General features: G+C 43.0%; 1 protein-coding gene across 1 annotated transcript in view; it reads right to left on the reverse strand.

The window, feature by feature from the left end:
• The window catches only part of LOC109937351 (zinc finger protein 271-like), a 41,437-nt gene extending 24,601 nt beyond the window's left edge, over nucleotides 1-16,836 (reverse strand). Inside the window, exons 1-2 of the mRNA XM_048616853.1 lie at nucleotides 16,731-16,836; nucleotides 11,498-11,631 (exon numbers count right to left, since the gene is read on the reverse strand). The gene's annotated coding sequence lies outside the window, so the exon portion shown is untranslated. The remainder of the gene's footprint in view (nucleotides 1-11,497; nucleotides 11,632-16,730) is intronic.
• Between the last annotated feature and the right edge of the window lie 521 nt (nucleotides 16,837-17,357).

A 17,357-nucleotide genomic window follows, 5' to 3' on the forward strand; every position in this document is an offset into this window, starting at 1 on the left:
GACAAACCTCGCACATGACTGGTTTCTCCCATATGTGAATGTATTGGTGTCAGGAGGCAGACGGGAAAGTAAGGTTTCCTTATAAAACACTTGCCTTGTGAGACAGTGGCCTCTAATTCAGCGGCGGGAGTGGTGAGAGCGTGAGGCAGGAGGCAGCTGGGAAGGTAAGGTTGGGACTTGCTGAGCAAGATGCAAAGTTCACCCAACTGAAAACAAAGGCAACAGCAGCTGGGCTGACTGTTATTAACCATTCAGACTGGACAGATGAGATTTTGGACAGAAAGAGAAAAAAAAAGAGATGTCTAACAGAGAGACCAAGAATTGCAGCCAGAATGGCGAGCAGAGAGGAGAGGTGTCCTTTCTGTGGGCTGCCAGGCAGAATGTGGGAGGGAACATGGTCTGTGGTTGAAGATTCACATCCTGTGACAATCTAAAGACTCCTGAAGATTCATCCTGGCGTGGCTGTGGAAGCAATTGCTGGAGAGAGCCCCCGTTTGGCAGTCAGTTCAGAAATGCTCTGGAAACTCAAAGAAACAGCCTTTGTCAGTCACTCAATGTTACCAACAGGGAAATAAGGAGAAGTGAACTTGTTTAAAGCTGAATGACATTGCACAGGTTCTTGCTAAAACTGCTTATGCAGATAGAGGGATGTAAAGTATAACTGTGGTATGGGGTATTTCAATAATGTTAAAAGATAAAAATGGATGTTCTATTTTCTGAGGTTCAGTGCAAGGTTTCCGCTAAGTTTTGTTTATCTGCATGGACTTTCAAGGTCCATGCACAGCATTGCTTCTGGAATCACAAGTCAGTGCAGTTAAAGGTGTTGCCTCAGAACAACTGCATGCACACGCAAGCATGCAATTCAGAGGGAAGATTGCTTCAGTCAGCGTTTTAAATGCTTACTCAGTATTGTTTCATTAATATTGCCTTTAATTGGTTTATTGAAGTATTGTCTTAAAATTTGAAACCTTATCGTGTTATTGTTTAATGTTAGTTACTGGGAATTCAAATCATTTAAAAGTCAGTCTCTATGGGAATTGTAAAAGTACCTCAATGAATGTGACATCAAACGCCTCAAACTCTCCACCCTTCTCACCCACTCCAACCTCTCCCCCACAGAACGTGCAGCCCTCTGCTCTAACCTTAACCTCACTATAAAACCCGCAGACAAGGGAGCCAACTCTCTGACACCTCCTCCTACTGCCCCCTTGATCATGACCCCACCCCGACCACCAAAACATCATCTCTCAGACCACCCATAACGTCATCACCTCAGGTGACCTCCCACCCACAGCCTCCAACCTCATTATTCCCCAACCCCGCACCGCCCATTTCTATCTCCTTCCCAAAATCCATAAACCCGACTGCCCTGCTCGACCCATTGTCTCTGCCTGCTCCTGCCCCACCGAACCTATCTCCACTTATCTCAACTCCATTTTCTCCACCCTGGTCCAGGAACTCCCCACCTAAGTCTGTGACACCTCCCACGCCCTCCACCTCCTCCAAAACTTCCGATTCCCTGGTCCTCAACACCTCATCTTCACCATGGACGTCCAGTCCCTATATACTTGCATTCCCCATGCAGATGGCCTAAAAGCCCTCCGCTTCTTCCTCTCCCGCAGGCTCGACCAGTCCCCCTCCACTGACACCCTTAACCGCTTAACTGAACTCGTCCTCACCCTTAACAACTTCTCCTTCAACTCCTCCCACTTCCTACAGACAAAGGGGGTGGCTATGGGTACGCTCAAGGGCCCAAGCTATGCCTGCCTCTTTGTAGGATATGTGGAACAGTCCCTCTTCCGCAGCTACACTGGCCCCATCGCCCACCTCTTCCTCTGTTACATCGATAACTGTATTGGCGCCGCCTCGTGCTCCCACGAGGAGCTCGAACAGTTCATCCACTTTACTAACACCTTCCACCCCAACCTTAAGTTCACCTGGACCATCTCTGATACCTCCCTCTCCTTCCTGGACCTCGCCTTCTCCATCTCTGTTAACCACCTGGAAACTGATATCTATTTCAAACCCACCGAATCCCACAGCTACCTAGAATATACCTCCTCTCACCCACCTTCCTGCAAAAATGCCATCCCCTATTCCCAATTCCTTCGTCTCCACCGCATCTGCTCCCAAGCTGAGGCGTTCCACTCCCAGACATCCCAGATGTCCTCGTTTTTCAAGGACCGCAATTTCCCCTCCACAGTGGTCAAAAACACCCTCGACCGCATCTCTCGCATTTCCCGCACCTCAGCCCTCACACCCCCTCCCTGCAATAACAACAAAGAAAGAATTCCCCTCATCCTCACGTATCACCTCATCAACGCATCATCCTCCGCCACTTCCACCACCTGCAATCTGACCCCACTACCAAGGACATTTTTCCCTCCCCACCTTTATCTGCCTTCCGAAGGACCACGCTCTCCGTGACTTCCTCGTCCGCTTCACACTCCCCACTCGCCCCACCACCCCGGCACTTTTCCCTGCAACCGCAGGAAGTGCTACACCTCCCCCCTCACCCCAATCCCAGGGCCCAAGAAAACCTTCCACATTAAACAGATGTTCACCTACACATCTGCTAATGTGGTATATTGTATCCGCTGTTCTCGATGTGGCCTCCTGTACATCGGGGAAACCAAGCGGAGTTTTGGGTACCGCTTTGTGTAGCACCTACACTCAGTTTGTGACAAACAACTACACCTCTCAGTCGCGAACCACTTCAACTCCCCCTCCCACTCCTTGGACGACATGTCCATCCTGGGCCTCCTCCGGTGCCACAAAGATGCCACCTGGAGGCTGGAGGAACAGCACCTCAAATTCCGTTTGGGAACCCTGCAGCCCAATGGTCTCAATGTGGACTTCACAAGCTTCAAAATCTCCCCATCCTTGACCTCATCCCAAGACCAGCCCATCTCATCCCTACCTCCTTAACCTGTCCGTCTTTTCTCCCACTATTGCTCCTCCCACCTCACTGACCAAATCCCCACCCCCACTTCCTACCTACTAGCCTCATCCCTGCCTCCTTGACCTGTCCGTCTTCCCTCCCACCTACCCGCCCCTCCCTCCCCACTGACCAACCCCCATCCCAACTCCCTACCTCCACTCACCTGTACTGGCTTCAACGCCACCTCCTTGACCTGTCCGTCCTCTATCCATCTTCCATCATCGCCTCCCCTTCTCCCTATTTATTTCAGAGACCCCTTCCCCTCCCCCATTTCTGAAGAAGGGTCCAGACCCGAAACGTCAGCTTTCTTGCTCCTCTGATGCTGCCTGGCCTGCTGTGTTCATCCAGTTCCACACCGTGTTGTCTCAGACTCTAGCAGTGGCAGTTCCTACTATCTGTCAATGAATGCCATTAACATTAAAAAAAAGTCTGGTCTTTATCACATTGCTGTTTGTGGGATCTGGCTGTGCACACATTTCCTACATTACAATAATGCTTTGGGACAGCTAATGGTTATCAAGGTTCTATACAGAGCTGTGTACTGAAAGCCAATAAAGTAAACAACTTGTGAGGCATTGGGGCTTTTTTAAAAGTTAGAACAATTGAAGCAGCATGAATAGGTGGTATCAGGCTCCCATAGAAACAGAGTTTTTAGGGTTTTTCTGTAGTTGGGAGTTTTGAAGCTGCCACACATCTCTCCCTGCTGCAGCAAAATGCTTGAGTTCTCTCTCTGCCAGAATTTTCTCTTGATGTTCCTTCCTCCTGGATTGGAGAAACACTGCATGTGAGACAACCTATTTACTGAATTTGCCTTTGCCAAGGGTGTGGTAATGGGATGTTACTATATTGGAACAGTTGCTGTTTTGTAGTTAAATAATCTATTATTCTGTTACGTTTCCAATAAAGTTAAATTAATACCAATTTGTCTTTCTTTCGTCTGCATCTTAAAATAGGGTAAGAATAGGGTATTTTGTGTATTTTGCTGAAGGCTGAGTAGTGTAACCAATCAAATTACATTTGGAGCACAACACCTCACACTTGCCTTTAAAAAAGATAAAAGTTAGGGTCTAGGCCATCTCCTTGATATATCTGAAGGGGGTTTAGTCTGGTCCATAACAAATTGGGGGCTCTTGTTGGGATCAAAATCTTTAATTCCAGGTTGGGTGTAGGATTATTGGGCTCAAAGACAGACAGTGGTGAATATTGTTTTTTTTCCCGGTGTTGCATTTGGTTGCTTTAAACAGGGTGTACCTTGTGTAATAATGGCGTTTTCAGTCCTAAGAATTTCCTGGGTGGAAAGTGAGCTCATGGGAAGAAGACTCTGCACCAGGTTAAACATGATATTTCCAGACCTGCATGTGGTGGTTGAATTGGCATCAGGAACGCCAATGCCGACAAATCCCTCCTCTAAGTGAGACAGACAGTTTAATTCAGGAAACAAAGCTTGGTACCGGAACCATGGAAATGGCCCTGCATGGCTACAAGGCGAGGTTGATGCGAGGTCAGATCCCATGACTTATAAAGTTCAGATAGGGGATACAGTGCTGAACGAGTATGTGGATCACCTGAAACCTGTTACCTCACAAACTGGACAGGAACAAAACATACCTGGTCCCTCAGAACAGCCAGAAGCCTGTCAGAAACCGCAGGTGCTCCCTCTCTGTCTACTTTAAAGGAAACCTCAGCCTCTGAAATGGATGCAGCCTCGATACCATTACCACCGGAAGAAGAGGAGAAAACTCTCCTGAGATGTTCTGGATGAGTGAGATGGGCCATGGTCTGGGACATGCCGCCACTGTCTGAGTCCAAGTCAGAGGAACTGGACCTGAGGCGAAAACATTGCGAGAGAAGCTACAAGCGAAAGACCAGGTCTCCATCCCCAGACTTAGGGAGGGAAGGATGTAGTGATTGGAACTAGGTGGACCTTGTTGACTACAAGGTTCTTGATTGTGGAAGTTTACCTGGAGCAATCAGGGAAGCCTTGGCTGATCAATATAACCAGGAGTCAGGATTGACTCTGAACTGGATGGCCACAGCCAGTGGTACTGTGGATTCTTTTTCACTTTTTGAGAACTGATTTCCAGGCTGGCTGGGTAACAGCGAGTGTTACTGCAGGATTTTAATTCTCAGTGGGCAACTGCTTTTTTTTTTAAACTGGCTGGTTGCAGCCAGTGTATTGTTATTTTCTGGAACTGAAGCAAAAATGACTTGGTAGCAAGGCTTGCTCCTTGCACCACAGTTTTACATATTTTCACTTTACTTTTTCACGTGTTTTCACTTTTTGTGTCTGGACTGAACCTCATGAGTCAACTATGCCTTTGCGAGTGGACTGTGTTTCCATGAGTGGGCTAGACCTCTGTGGGTGGACCAGTCCTCTGTAGTGGACAGGCCCTCAAGATTAGGCCTGGCCTCCGGGAGCCTGCTGTGTTTCTGCAAGCAGACCAGGCCCCAAGGATGGACGGAGTATTTGTATGTATGCTAATCGTTCCCATCCTTCAAAGCATACCAACCTCAACTGTTTTATTCCAGACACTTCCAGATTTCCACGCCCCTTTGCAGGAAGAAATGTTTCTGGGCATCACCCCTGAACAGTTGAGCTCTTCTCTTGCCTGACTCCCTGAAGTCTGGTTTCAGGACCTCATTTCTCTTTCTTCCTATCTCATTGGTCCCAACATGGACCGTGACCTCTGGCTATTCCCCCTTTTCCTTCTCTGTCTGCGCTAGCTTATCTATTAGCTAACCACATCCTGAAATATGCTATCCACAAACCTCTTAGCCTCATGAATGAACTGTAGGGCCCTTAGCTGTCACTCAATCTCTAAAGCCCAAAGTTTAAATTTCTCCAGCCTGTTCATTCGGACCGCCAGGAGCATCTAGGATTTCCCATAGTGCAGGATGTGCAAATCATGGGCCTGAGCTCCCTAGACAGAGCTCAACTATACATTATATGGATCTTTGCTTTTATCTTACACTTATTCTTCTTAAAAGTAGACTAGAAGAATCTTATTCTTGTCTTTGTCAGACAAACAACCAGAACCCCTTAACTTGATTGAGATTTTACTTCAAGATGTTGAGGGGAACACATTTCTTGGTCAGAAGTGAGCTTTGTTGATTGTAGGTGATACATACATTTTCAGAAAACTGATAATCTTTATGTTGTAATAATACTTAGAATGTCTCTTTAACCTTTGAGTATGTCCCATATGAACCAAGTAACATTAGATCTGTACATTTTAACATTGTTCTTCAATCATTGAGTTTTGTCAGATAAGATAGTGCTACTCACCCCTGTACCGAGTTTGAATTGAGTCAGGTATAATGACATAAATGAGCTGTCATATCTGGTTCAGGTGGAATCATAGAGTCATACAGGCCAGAAACAGACCCTTTGGTCCAACTTGTCCATGCTGACCACATTTCCCAAATTAAACTAGTTCCATTTGCCTGGATTTGTCCATATCCTTCTAAATCTTTTGTATTCATGTACCCGTCCAAATGTCTTTTAAAGTTTGTAACTGTATCTGCCTCAGTTAGGTCTCTTATTTCTACTTGGAGTGCCTGCATTGTTTCCTCGAAAGAAAGCATCTTAGTATATCAAGATTATGTTCTAATTTTAGAATCTTGGAAGTCAGGAATTTCTTCCAACAATGTTTGATGTACTTTATTGATGACTTTGCCCAGAATTACTTGTATTGTTTGAAAATGTTTCTGATTTCTGCACATCGTTTGGAAATATCCCAACTTCTTGCACAAGTGATATTCTTGTGATAAAGTTGGACATACAAAGATATTAGTCAGAAGCAGAAATTGGCTATTTGGCCCCTTGAACCCATTCAATAGATCATGGTTGGTTTGCTCATGTCATATGCTCCATATTCCCAGTTAGCCTTATAACCAATAATCTTTCATTCCCTTGCCTATCAAGAATTGATCTACTTCTGCCTTAACAACATGCAAGGACTCTGCTTCTACTGTCTTCTGACATAGGGGATCCAAAGTCGCACAAGACTTTGGAAAGAAAAAAATCTTTTTACCTCTGTCTTGAAAGATTGACCACTAATTTTAAAACAGTGTTCCCTAGTTCTATATTCACCAACAAGGATAAACAATTTTTCCATTTTGTCAAGACTGTTCAGGGTCTTATACACTTCAACCAAGTCACCTCCCACTCTTCTAAACTCCAGTGTAAACAAACCTAACCTGTGCAACCTATCCTCATAAGACAATTTGCTCATTCCAGGTATCAATCTAGCAAACCTTCTCTGAACTGTCTCTATGCAACTACATAATTCCTTGAAGAAAGAGACAAAAACTGCAGATGTTGCTCGATATGCAGTCTTGCCAATGCCCTGTATAACTGAAGCACAACATGCTTACTTTTGTGTTCAATTTCTCTTGTAACATGAGATGACATTTCAATAACCTTCTTAATTGCCTGCATACTAATTTTATGTGACTCATTCACTCGAACGCCTAGATCCCTCAGCTCCTTGCAATTTTGCCATCTTAGAGAGTCATACAGCATGGAAACAGCCCATTTAGTCCCATGGCCCAGATGCCCCAGTGTTTCCTCTTCTAATGGTTATCCCTCACTCCCAGGTGAGTTAGTCAGCTGGCACCACAGGCTCAAGGGGCCGAAAGGCCTACTCCTTATTTCTTATGTTAAGAGATAGGTGGACAAAGGCCCCTGATTTTTAACTTGACCCATCCGGGTTAAAATGGCGAGGTGCAGATACACAACTTACTCTCCATTAGATTCTGTTGTCAACTGAAGAGGGATCTCTGCCCTGAACAGTGACAACACAAGCTCAGTATCACAGAAGGGACTAGGAGTGGAGGGGGGGCTACATTGGGTTAGGGCTACTGTGCAGATGACCTCCTGGAGACCCATGGACCTTAAGGTCTTCTTTATCCCATTACAAAATGTAGAGATTCCCCATCTGTATTTTGCTATGGGCATCACACCACAGAGTAGATATTGGGAGGTTGTTCTCCCCTCCTGGCTGGGAACCTGGAAAACAGTCTCAGGATAAAGGGCATTCCCTTGGGACTGAAATAAGGAAAAAGTTCTTTACTCACAGTTGTGAATCTTAGGAATCCTCCAATTCAGAGGGTTGTTGGTGCTCCATCATTTCAGTATGTTTAAGGCTGTGATGTACAGGTTTTTGGGTCTTTTAGCAAATCAAAGGATATGGGGAGCAGGCTGGCAAAAGCGGTTCAGATCTACAGTCAACCACAGATATATTAAATAGTGGAACCAGGCTTGACACGTCACAGGGTCTACTCCTGCTCCCACTTATATCACAAACAAAGGATAAATTGGCCTTGGAACCTTGTGATTTGTCAGAACAGGTCTAGACAGGGTAACCATAGAAAGGATGTTGCTGATGACTGGGGAGTCCAGAACCAGGGATCACTGTCTAAGGATATGGGGTAGGTCATTCAGGGACTGAGATGAGAACCAAAGTCTTCATCCAGAGAATGGTGATCATGTGGAATTGTCTGCCACAGAAAATTTTCAAGAAGGCATTAAATGTACTTCTTAGCATTATAAGGATCAGAAGGTATGAGGAGAAGTAGGAATAAGATAGTGAGTTGGATGAACAACCCGGATCACATTGAATGGTGGAGCAAGCTCAAAGGACCAAATGGCTTAGTCCTTCTCCTATTTTCTATGTTTCTCCTAGGGATACAAGATCAAAAGGTGCACTTATGAGGCCAGGTCGCAACGACTAGGTTTGTATTCCCTTGGATGTATGAAATTAAAGGGTGATCTGATTGAGGTATTTCAGATGATTAAAGGATTTGGTAGCATAGACAAGGAGAGAAACTATTTCCTTTGTTTTGAGGGAGACACAAGGCTCAAGACACCAGAACAAGAGATTATAACCTGAAAACAAGAGCTCAACTGTTCAGGGGTGATGCCCAGAAACATTTCTTCCTGCAAAGGGGCGTAGAAATCTGGAACTGTCTGGAATAAAACAGTTGAGGTTGGTATGCTTTGAAGGATGGGAAGGATTGGGTTGTTTTGCAGGACAGCAATAGGAATTGAAAATTGTGCAAATTGAGATCGATAGATTTTTGTTGGGTAAGAGTTGTGAAACCAAGTTAGCGAATGGAATTAAGAATCGGATCTCCCCATGTCTAATTGAAAGGCAAAACATGTTCAGTGGCCTCCTGTCTCTCTCTGTCTTTCTCTTCACTTCCGCTGAAATTTACTATACCACTTTTTTAAAGAAGTCAATTCTCCTGAATCATTCTCCATAACAATAATACTCTGCTTTTTCACTCTTCCTGCCAAATGGAAAAACTTCACATTTTCCAACATTATACTGCATTGCCTAGATTTTTGACCATTCATTTAAAATATCTATATCTGCTTGCAACCTCCCTATTTCCTCTTCACAACATACTTTCCTGCCTTGGTTACTATGCCTTTACTCATTCATGTTTTGGTTTCGATCCCAATACCAAGTAATTGACATCAGATTGTCAAAGTTTGAGGACACAGCACAGACCCCTGAGTCATACAACATGGAAACAGACCCTTCGGTCCAACCAGTTCATGCCGAACATAATCCCAAACTAAACCAGTCCTACCTGCCTGCTCCTGGCCCATATCCCTCCTTACCTTTCCTATTCATGTATCTATCCAAATAAATGCTGTATTTGTAACCACATCCACCACTTCCTCAGGAAGTTTATTCCACACATGAACCAACCTCTGTATAAAAGATTTGCCTCTTAAAATCCCTCCTCTCACCTTAAAATGTGCCCCCTGGATCTTGAAATCCCCCATTCTAGGGAAAAGACAACTACCATTAACTCTATCTATACCTCTCATTATTTTATAAACTTCTATTGGGTTATCTCTCTACCACCTACGCTCCAGTGAGAAAAGTCCCAGACTACTCAGCTTTTCTTTGTAGTTCAAGCCTTCCATATCTGGTAACATCCTAGTAAATCTCGTCTGAGCCCTCTCCAGCTTGATAATATCCTCCCTATAACTGGGCAACCAGAACTGGACACAGTATTCCAGAAGAGGCCTCACCAATGTCCTGTACAACCTCAACATGACTTCCCAGCTCCTATACTCAAAGGACTGAGCAATGAAGGCAAGCATGCCAAACGACTTTAACTACCCTGTGTATATGTGGTGCAAACCTCAAACAATTATGTACCTGTACCTCTAGGTCCCTCTGTTTTACCACACTACTCGAGGCCCTACCATTAATTGTATAAGCCCTACCTTTGTTTGTTATACCAAAATGCAATACCTCACACTTTGACCAGATTGAACTCCATCTGCCATTTCTCAGCCCATTGACCCAATTGATCACGATCCCTTTTGTAATCTTAGAAAACTTTCTTCACTGTGTACTATGCCACAAATTTTGGTGGTCATCCACAAACTTACTAACCATGCCTTCTATATTCTCATATAAATCATTTATATAAATGACAAACAAAAGAGGACCCAGAACCAATCTTTATGGAACACTGCTGGTCACAGGCCTCCAATCCGAAAAGCAACCCTTTCTATCTCCTGCCATTAAGCCAATTGTGTATCCAATTGATAAGCTCACCCTGAATCCCATGTGACCTAACTTTACTAATTAGTCAACCATGTGGAACCTTGTCAAACGCTTTACTAAAATCCAAATAAACAATGCCTTCTGCTCTGCCATCATCAACTTTTTGGTAACTTCCTCAAAAAACTCAATCAAGTCTGTGAGATATGATTTTCCTCACACAAAACCATGCTGACTATCCCTAATCAGTCTCTCTGTATGTCCATAAATCCTATCTTTTATAATCACTTCCAACAATTAACCCACGACTGAAGTCAGACTCACAAGTCTATAGTTCCCCAATTTCTCCTTACAACCTTTCTTAAACAAAGGTACAATATTAGCCACCTCCAGTCATCAGGCACCTCACCTGTAGTTGTAGATGATGCAAATATTTCTGCAAGGGGTTCGTAATTTTCTCCCAAACTTCCTGAACTATAATGTGACTGCTTTTAAAACATCAAAGTGTATTTCTCTGCATTCTCTAGACTCCATTTCTTTCTCCATAGTAAAAACTGATGAGAAATATTCATTTAGTATCTCTCCCATCTCCTGGAGTTCAGCTCAAAGAGGACTTCCTTCATCTCTAGTTACCCTCTCATTCTTATTTAATTGTATGCATCATACAAATGCTCAAAATGGGGTAACCTATATGTCATCTGATGGGCCCTTTCAGTCAGTCCACTATTACTCTTCCCAGAATCTCTTTTCATTTCTGTAGCTTTTTGACATAATAGCCAATCACATTTTTAATTTGGTTATAATTCTTTTCACTAATACTACTTTCATTGTTTTAAAGTCAGTTTCTCTATGGATTATGTGTCAGTGTTTTATAATTTAATCTATGTTTTTGTGCTATTCAAGGCCACACCAATCCTTTCGTCAAGTAGGTGTACATGTCAGAGGCCCGATCCTCATTTCTTTTTTACCTTGTATTCCCTCATGTTTGTTACCTCCAAGGTAACATTCACTTTTGCACACTTACATCAGTGTCCTAAGACCATGTCACACATTCTTGACTCCCACATGATCTTATCAAATGATCTGTGAGGTTTTACTTATCTCTCCATGCATGATCCCGATGCCTTGGGTAGTGGCTTGATCACCAATTCAGCCTTCCTTAAAAAGACAGATAAGGACATAAACATCACTAAGAGAAAGCTATTAGTTTGGTGCCCTGATCTAAATTTCATTTTCATTAAAATGCATTTCAACCTCAATTGTTGTTTCAATGCATTATTCTATTTTTTTCTGTCTTCTGCTGCCAGTTTCTACCCTTAATTACTGCACCTCATCCAATTTTGCAACTTAACTATTACCACCTATCCAATTCCAGAGATCTGGAGAGATTTGCAGTCCATGGATCATAACCTTATAATATTTTAAAACAGAAATCAAACATTTCTGTTTGATTCAGGCAAAACATACTTTCTTTGTTCTTTCTCTAAGATGACCCACGTTTTTTAAAGTTACATTATAACTCATTCTAGATGTTTGATATATCTCTATAAATTTGTCCAAATTCAATATTCTGTTTACCCCTTCAAACTCAAATGCATTGAAACCACTGAGACTGTGTGCATGCACTTTATCATTTCCCAGAACCCCTTTAAATTTTCAGGTAACTATTCCATTTAAATGTTTTAGAATACCAGGGCATGTGAATCTTAATATAGTTTTTGTCATGATATACGTAAGTGTATCCAGGCTCAGTGGTTTTGAGATTCCTGACACTCAATACATTTAGTGTTTACATAGTACTTTCCCAACACTGAAATGTGTTATTGCTGAATGGCTTGATAGATTGAGGGTGCCTCATCCATCACTGTGTTGTGATGTTGAAAGTCTGCAAACAGGGTCAGCATTCATTGACTCCAATTTCTAAAAATAAACGACCTCCATCCATTCCACATCAAGCAGAATGGGTTAATTAGTATTAATCTAATATGGTTTCAAAAAAGGGGTGGGGCCAAGTCTTGTACAAAATTACATCATCCTCCTCCTCTAAGGAAATAAGTGTGTTGAACTTTTTAGCAAAGGAAAAGCCCACCTCCTTTGTTAAATTCTCCTTTTTTAAACTCCTCGCCCACAGAGATGCCCACAACATCCCAATTTCCCTATCACTTAGATAGTTTTACGCCAAAGTACGTTGACAATGAGTCAATCTTCTCATCCAGAATTAAAGATTCACTCGTATTAAACCAGTATTTGGAAGTTCATTCTGGCCAGAAAATGAAATTGCAAACATGGTAATTTCTAGAATTAAAATTTACCCAAGCTTTACGAACCAACTTTTTTGAATCAACGTTTTGTTGCAGATTTTTGCTTTACACAACCACTGATGTCCTTTTAAGAAACCATTATATTAACTATACACGTTCCACACTGATACAGGCACACACCGTTCTTTCAAATCACCATACTTTCAAATCCCCAGACATTCCCAAAATGCAAACTAACTTCAAAGTATCCCCACATCTCGAGCTTCAGGGAACAAAAATACACGAATGGTACATGACAACATTTAGCAACCAATAAACAAAGGTGCACATGAACCAGACCATGAAGAGTTAACACTTCTATAAGGTTCAGTGCACTTGCACAGCACAGAAACCTGGCCTCCAGTTCTCTCTTTTTCCAATTATAACCATCCCCCATTGTTTTGGGGGTACTAATTGTGCTAGTATATCAGCTACAGACCTGAATTCAGAGACTGCCGCATTCCACCCTGGAACACAGAAGGTCTCCAGAGCATCAGGTTGCTTTTCCCTTCTCTTAAACATTTTCCCGAATCCCATCTTCATCGCCAAAAACGTCTTGGATCACCAAAATGTATCCAAACGGTTTTTTTTGGATTCGGTTAAATGTAGTTAAGAGAAGACTCGATAACATGAATTTACTTAAATATAAATGTTTATTAAGTAATAATGCAAAATGAAAAAGAAAGAGGTAAAAAGCAATAAGCCTCACGCCGTTCTACCCCTCGGGGACCCCTCAACCTGGAGCCTTAGGTTTGTTCCTGGCACCATTCACGATCCTGGTCCAAGATGAAGCCCAACAACTCGGAACAAAACAGTGTAACAAGCAGCCAGTACAGAAAAAACAAGTATAGATTGCGCTGTCTTTGGCACGTACAGGAATGTGACTTGCCCATCACAGGACATATTCAAGATCACACAACTGTCGAGTATCTTCAACAACTTTAGCCCTTTAGCCTATCCCATACACAAATTTACATCTGTAAAGGTATTGGTAGAACTTCCTGACTCCAAATATGACCAGCAAATCTTCCTTCTCTAACTGAGCGTATTTAAGTTTTGCATTTGCCAGAGTTCTAGATCCATATGCTATTAGGCATTCCTCTTCATTGGGCCAGCTATGAGCTAATACTACCCTGGTGCTGTACAGAGAGGCATTGCATGTCTCACTTGGGATCGTAGTGTGCCAACACCTTAAAGGATGATAGCTGTTTCTTCACTTCCCTGAAAGCTATGGCTTGTCTATGCGACCATTTCCAAGGTTGATCTTTTTTTTAAAAAGAGTTGATTGAAAGATGCCAGGATGGAGGCCAGGTTGTGTATGAATTTTCTGTAATAATTCACCAGCCCAAGGAAAGACCTAAGCTCTGGTACAAATGTGGGAGGCAGGACACCTTTGATCGCCCTCATTTTATCTTCCAATGGGTGTAACCCAGTGTTGTCAACTCTGTAGCCCAAATGGGTCACTTATGCCTGGGACACTTAACATTCCCTTCTAAGGTGTACACCTGCCTGGTAGAAACGTCTAAGGACTATGTCTAACTTCTCTAAGTGCTCCTTATTAGTCTTCCCGGTTATTAGCACATATCTAGATAAATAGTGACCTGGGGTACACCTTGTAAAATGTTCTCCGTCATCTGTTGAAAACTTGCACAGGCTGATGATACACCAAATAGCAGTCTCATATATTGGTACAAACTCTTATGAGTATTAATTGTAGCATACTCTGGGAATCCTCATCTAACTGCAACTGCAAGTACGCATGGCTCATGTCCAGCTTCGTGAAGGACAGCCCCTCTGCCAACATATAAATCCTCTACGTGAGGGATAGGGTATTTATCCAGCTGTGAAAAGCGGTTTAATATTTGTTTAAAATCCCCACAAAAGCAAATCAACCTATCGGGCTTCGCAATCGGTATGACTGGTGGTGCCCATTCCACACCAGTTTCCATCCTTCTGATTTCTGCCTCTACACTTGTACATAATCCAAATGGCACTGGGTGGGGGTGCCTTGTAGAATCGCAAAATTGCTTCCTTGTCAATATGCAAGGTAGCCTTGGCTCCCTTGCTATTCCCTAGAATTTCCTGAAAACCTTCCAGATATTTAATCAGGACTTCACTCATGCAGCCTAATTGAAAAATGTTGGGCATATCTAGGTGAATCTTTCTCAACCATTTTCACCCCATCAAGCTTGGACCTGAGCCTTTTACTACAATTATTGGTAACTGAACAAGCTGCTTCTCATAAGAGACCGGAAGCAGTCTGTAAAGGTTCCCCATTATAGGTTCTCAGTCTAGCCAAGATCTTGCGCAAACGTAAGGGTTGGAGTCCAGAGAGAATTTTGTTAATGACTAGTTCTGCGATCACTGAAACGACTGTGCTGTTATTGACCTCCAGAAGAACTGGGTGACTGTATAACTACACGTTTATTTTGATTGGTTCTGAGTTTGATGTTGCTAAGCAATTTAACTGTTTGAAATCAGATGTAGGTGGATTTTCCAGGGTGTGTACTCTACTAGATACTGGCCTAGGAGTTCTCTTACTCAATTTCAGTCTAGTGGGACTCTTTTGCTGTCTCTAGTCTGCATACCGACAGCAACTACAATGGCCTGCCAGCCCGGATCCTGAAGAAAATTTTAACTGTTTGCTTGAGCCTTGGCTCTATTTTGGGGTTCTGCTTTGGGCCAACCTATAGTCCCTCCATTCAAGATGTATCCTGAGTGAGGTTATGTGATTGCATTCACTCAAGTGGTGTTCACCACGTTCAGTTGGACAGGCAAGAATGTCCACTTCTATCGGAATACCCTGTAACTCATAAGCTCCACTTGCCACATTTTCCAATGATGAAGCCAGTTGTAGCACCTGTTTGAAGTCCATTTGGGCTTCAGCTAGTAGGCGCCTTTGCATGTTTAGATCATTAATCCCACATACAAAGCAGTTTCACAGCATCTCATTCAGGGTTATATCAAAGTCATATGACTCTTCCAGTCATTTTAACTTTGTCAAAAATCCCAATACAGATTCCCCTGGTTCTCGAATTGCCATGTAAAACTGATAGCGTCTCAGAATTAGAAGATGCTTGGGATCGTGATATGCCTTCACTAAATCCATCAACTCTTGAAAGGTTTTAGTATCTGGTGACTCCCACATGGACGTGACAGTCAAGAAGCCAAAACAATGCCTCTTCTTCCTCAGGCGGTTCTGGAAATTTGGCATGTCCATAAAGACCATCACCAACTTTTACAGATGCACCATTGAAAGTACACTGTCTGGGTACATAACAGCCTGGTATGGCAACTGCTCTGCCCAGGACCATAGAAAGTATACTAGGTGGTGTGCATAGCTCAGACCATCACAGAAGCAAACCTTCCATCCATGGACACCATGTACAAGTCTTGCTGCCGCAGAAAGGCTGCCAACATCATCAAAGACCCATCGCACCCCGGTAATGCTCTCCTACAACCTCTTCCATCAGGCAGAAGGTACAGAAGCCTGAATGTGTACCAGCAGGTTCAGGAACAGCTTCTTCCTGGCTGTTATTAGATGGATGTTTGGATTGTCTAACTTCAAATAATGCTGATCTTGCTAATGTTGATTTTGCCTAGCACATGCCCTGTGTGATGTAAGCTGTATGCCTCTTTTTTTTCATCCTATGATCTGTACGTCCTTGCTTACTGTGATCTGCCTTTACTGCTTGCAAACAAAGTTTTTCATTGTACTTAGGTACACATGACAATAAATAAATCAAATCCAATCAAAGACTCAGGGAAAGTTAGGCCAGAATAATAACCATAAAAGCTGCAGGTCCACAAGCTGTCAGGAGAGTTGCTTTTCATCTGCCCCAGTGTATTTGCCCAGCAAAAATAATGTATTCTTTCCACATAGAGGGCCCAGTGTTCAACGGCAGGTTTAAATGAGTCAAGCTTTCCAAATAATACTATGATGCCAGAAATGCTTACCCCTAACTCAAAGATGACTGTTGTGAGTGAATTTCTTCAGGAGTGTGCTTTTCTCTCGTCGCCACTGGGACAACACCATAGAAGCCAGTATCCCATCACCAAGTCGCCACCTATGTACACATGGAAAGTCGTTGACACTGATCCAGCTCCCTCAGAACCAGCTTTCAGAGCGAACAGCATCTCTGACACCCCTGTTTATATCTGTCAGCCAGGGCTCCCTGATTGGGGCTGCTAAGCTGGTCCAATCAGGGAAATCATGTTCTATGAGATCTACCTGACTGACCTCGTTCTAATCACTGAACATTCCATTCAGCTCCCTGATTATCTATGTGGGCTAGCTTCTTATGTTTTATGCACAAGTACCCCCAAGTCCATTATCTTGCAACTTTTGTCCATTTATGATACCTTGTTCTTTTGTTCTCCCTTCCAAAATGAACAACTTCACATTTTCCCACATTATACTTCATTTGCCAACTTTTGCCTACATAACGTCTCACTGTCTCTCTGCAAACTATTTATAGCCCTCTCACAACTTGCCTTTCAAGCTATTTTTATGTCATCTGCAAATTTGGCTACAGTACCTTTGCTTTCTTTCTCCAAGTCATTAATATATGTTGTAAACAATTG

The sequence above is a fragment of the Rhincodon typus genome, chromosome 35 (genome assembly GCF_021869965.1).
Source record: "Rhincodon typus isolate 14 chromosome 35, sRhiTyp1.1, whole genome shotgun sequence".
Taxonomy (NCBI): domain Eukaryota; kingdom Metazoa; phylum Chordata; class Chondrichthyes; order Orectolobiformes; family Rhincodontidae; genus Rhincodon; species Rhincodon typus.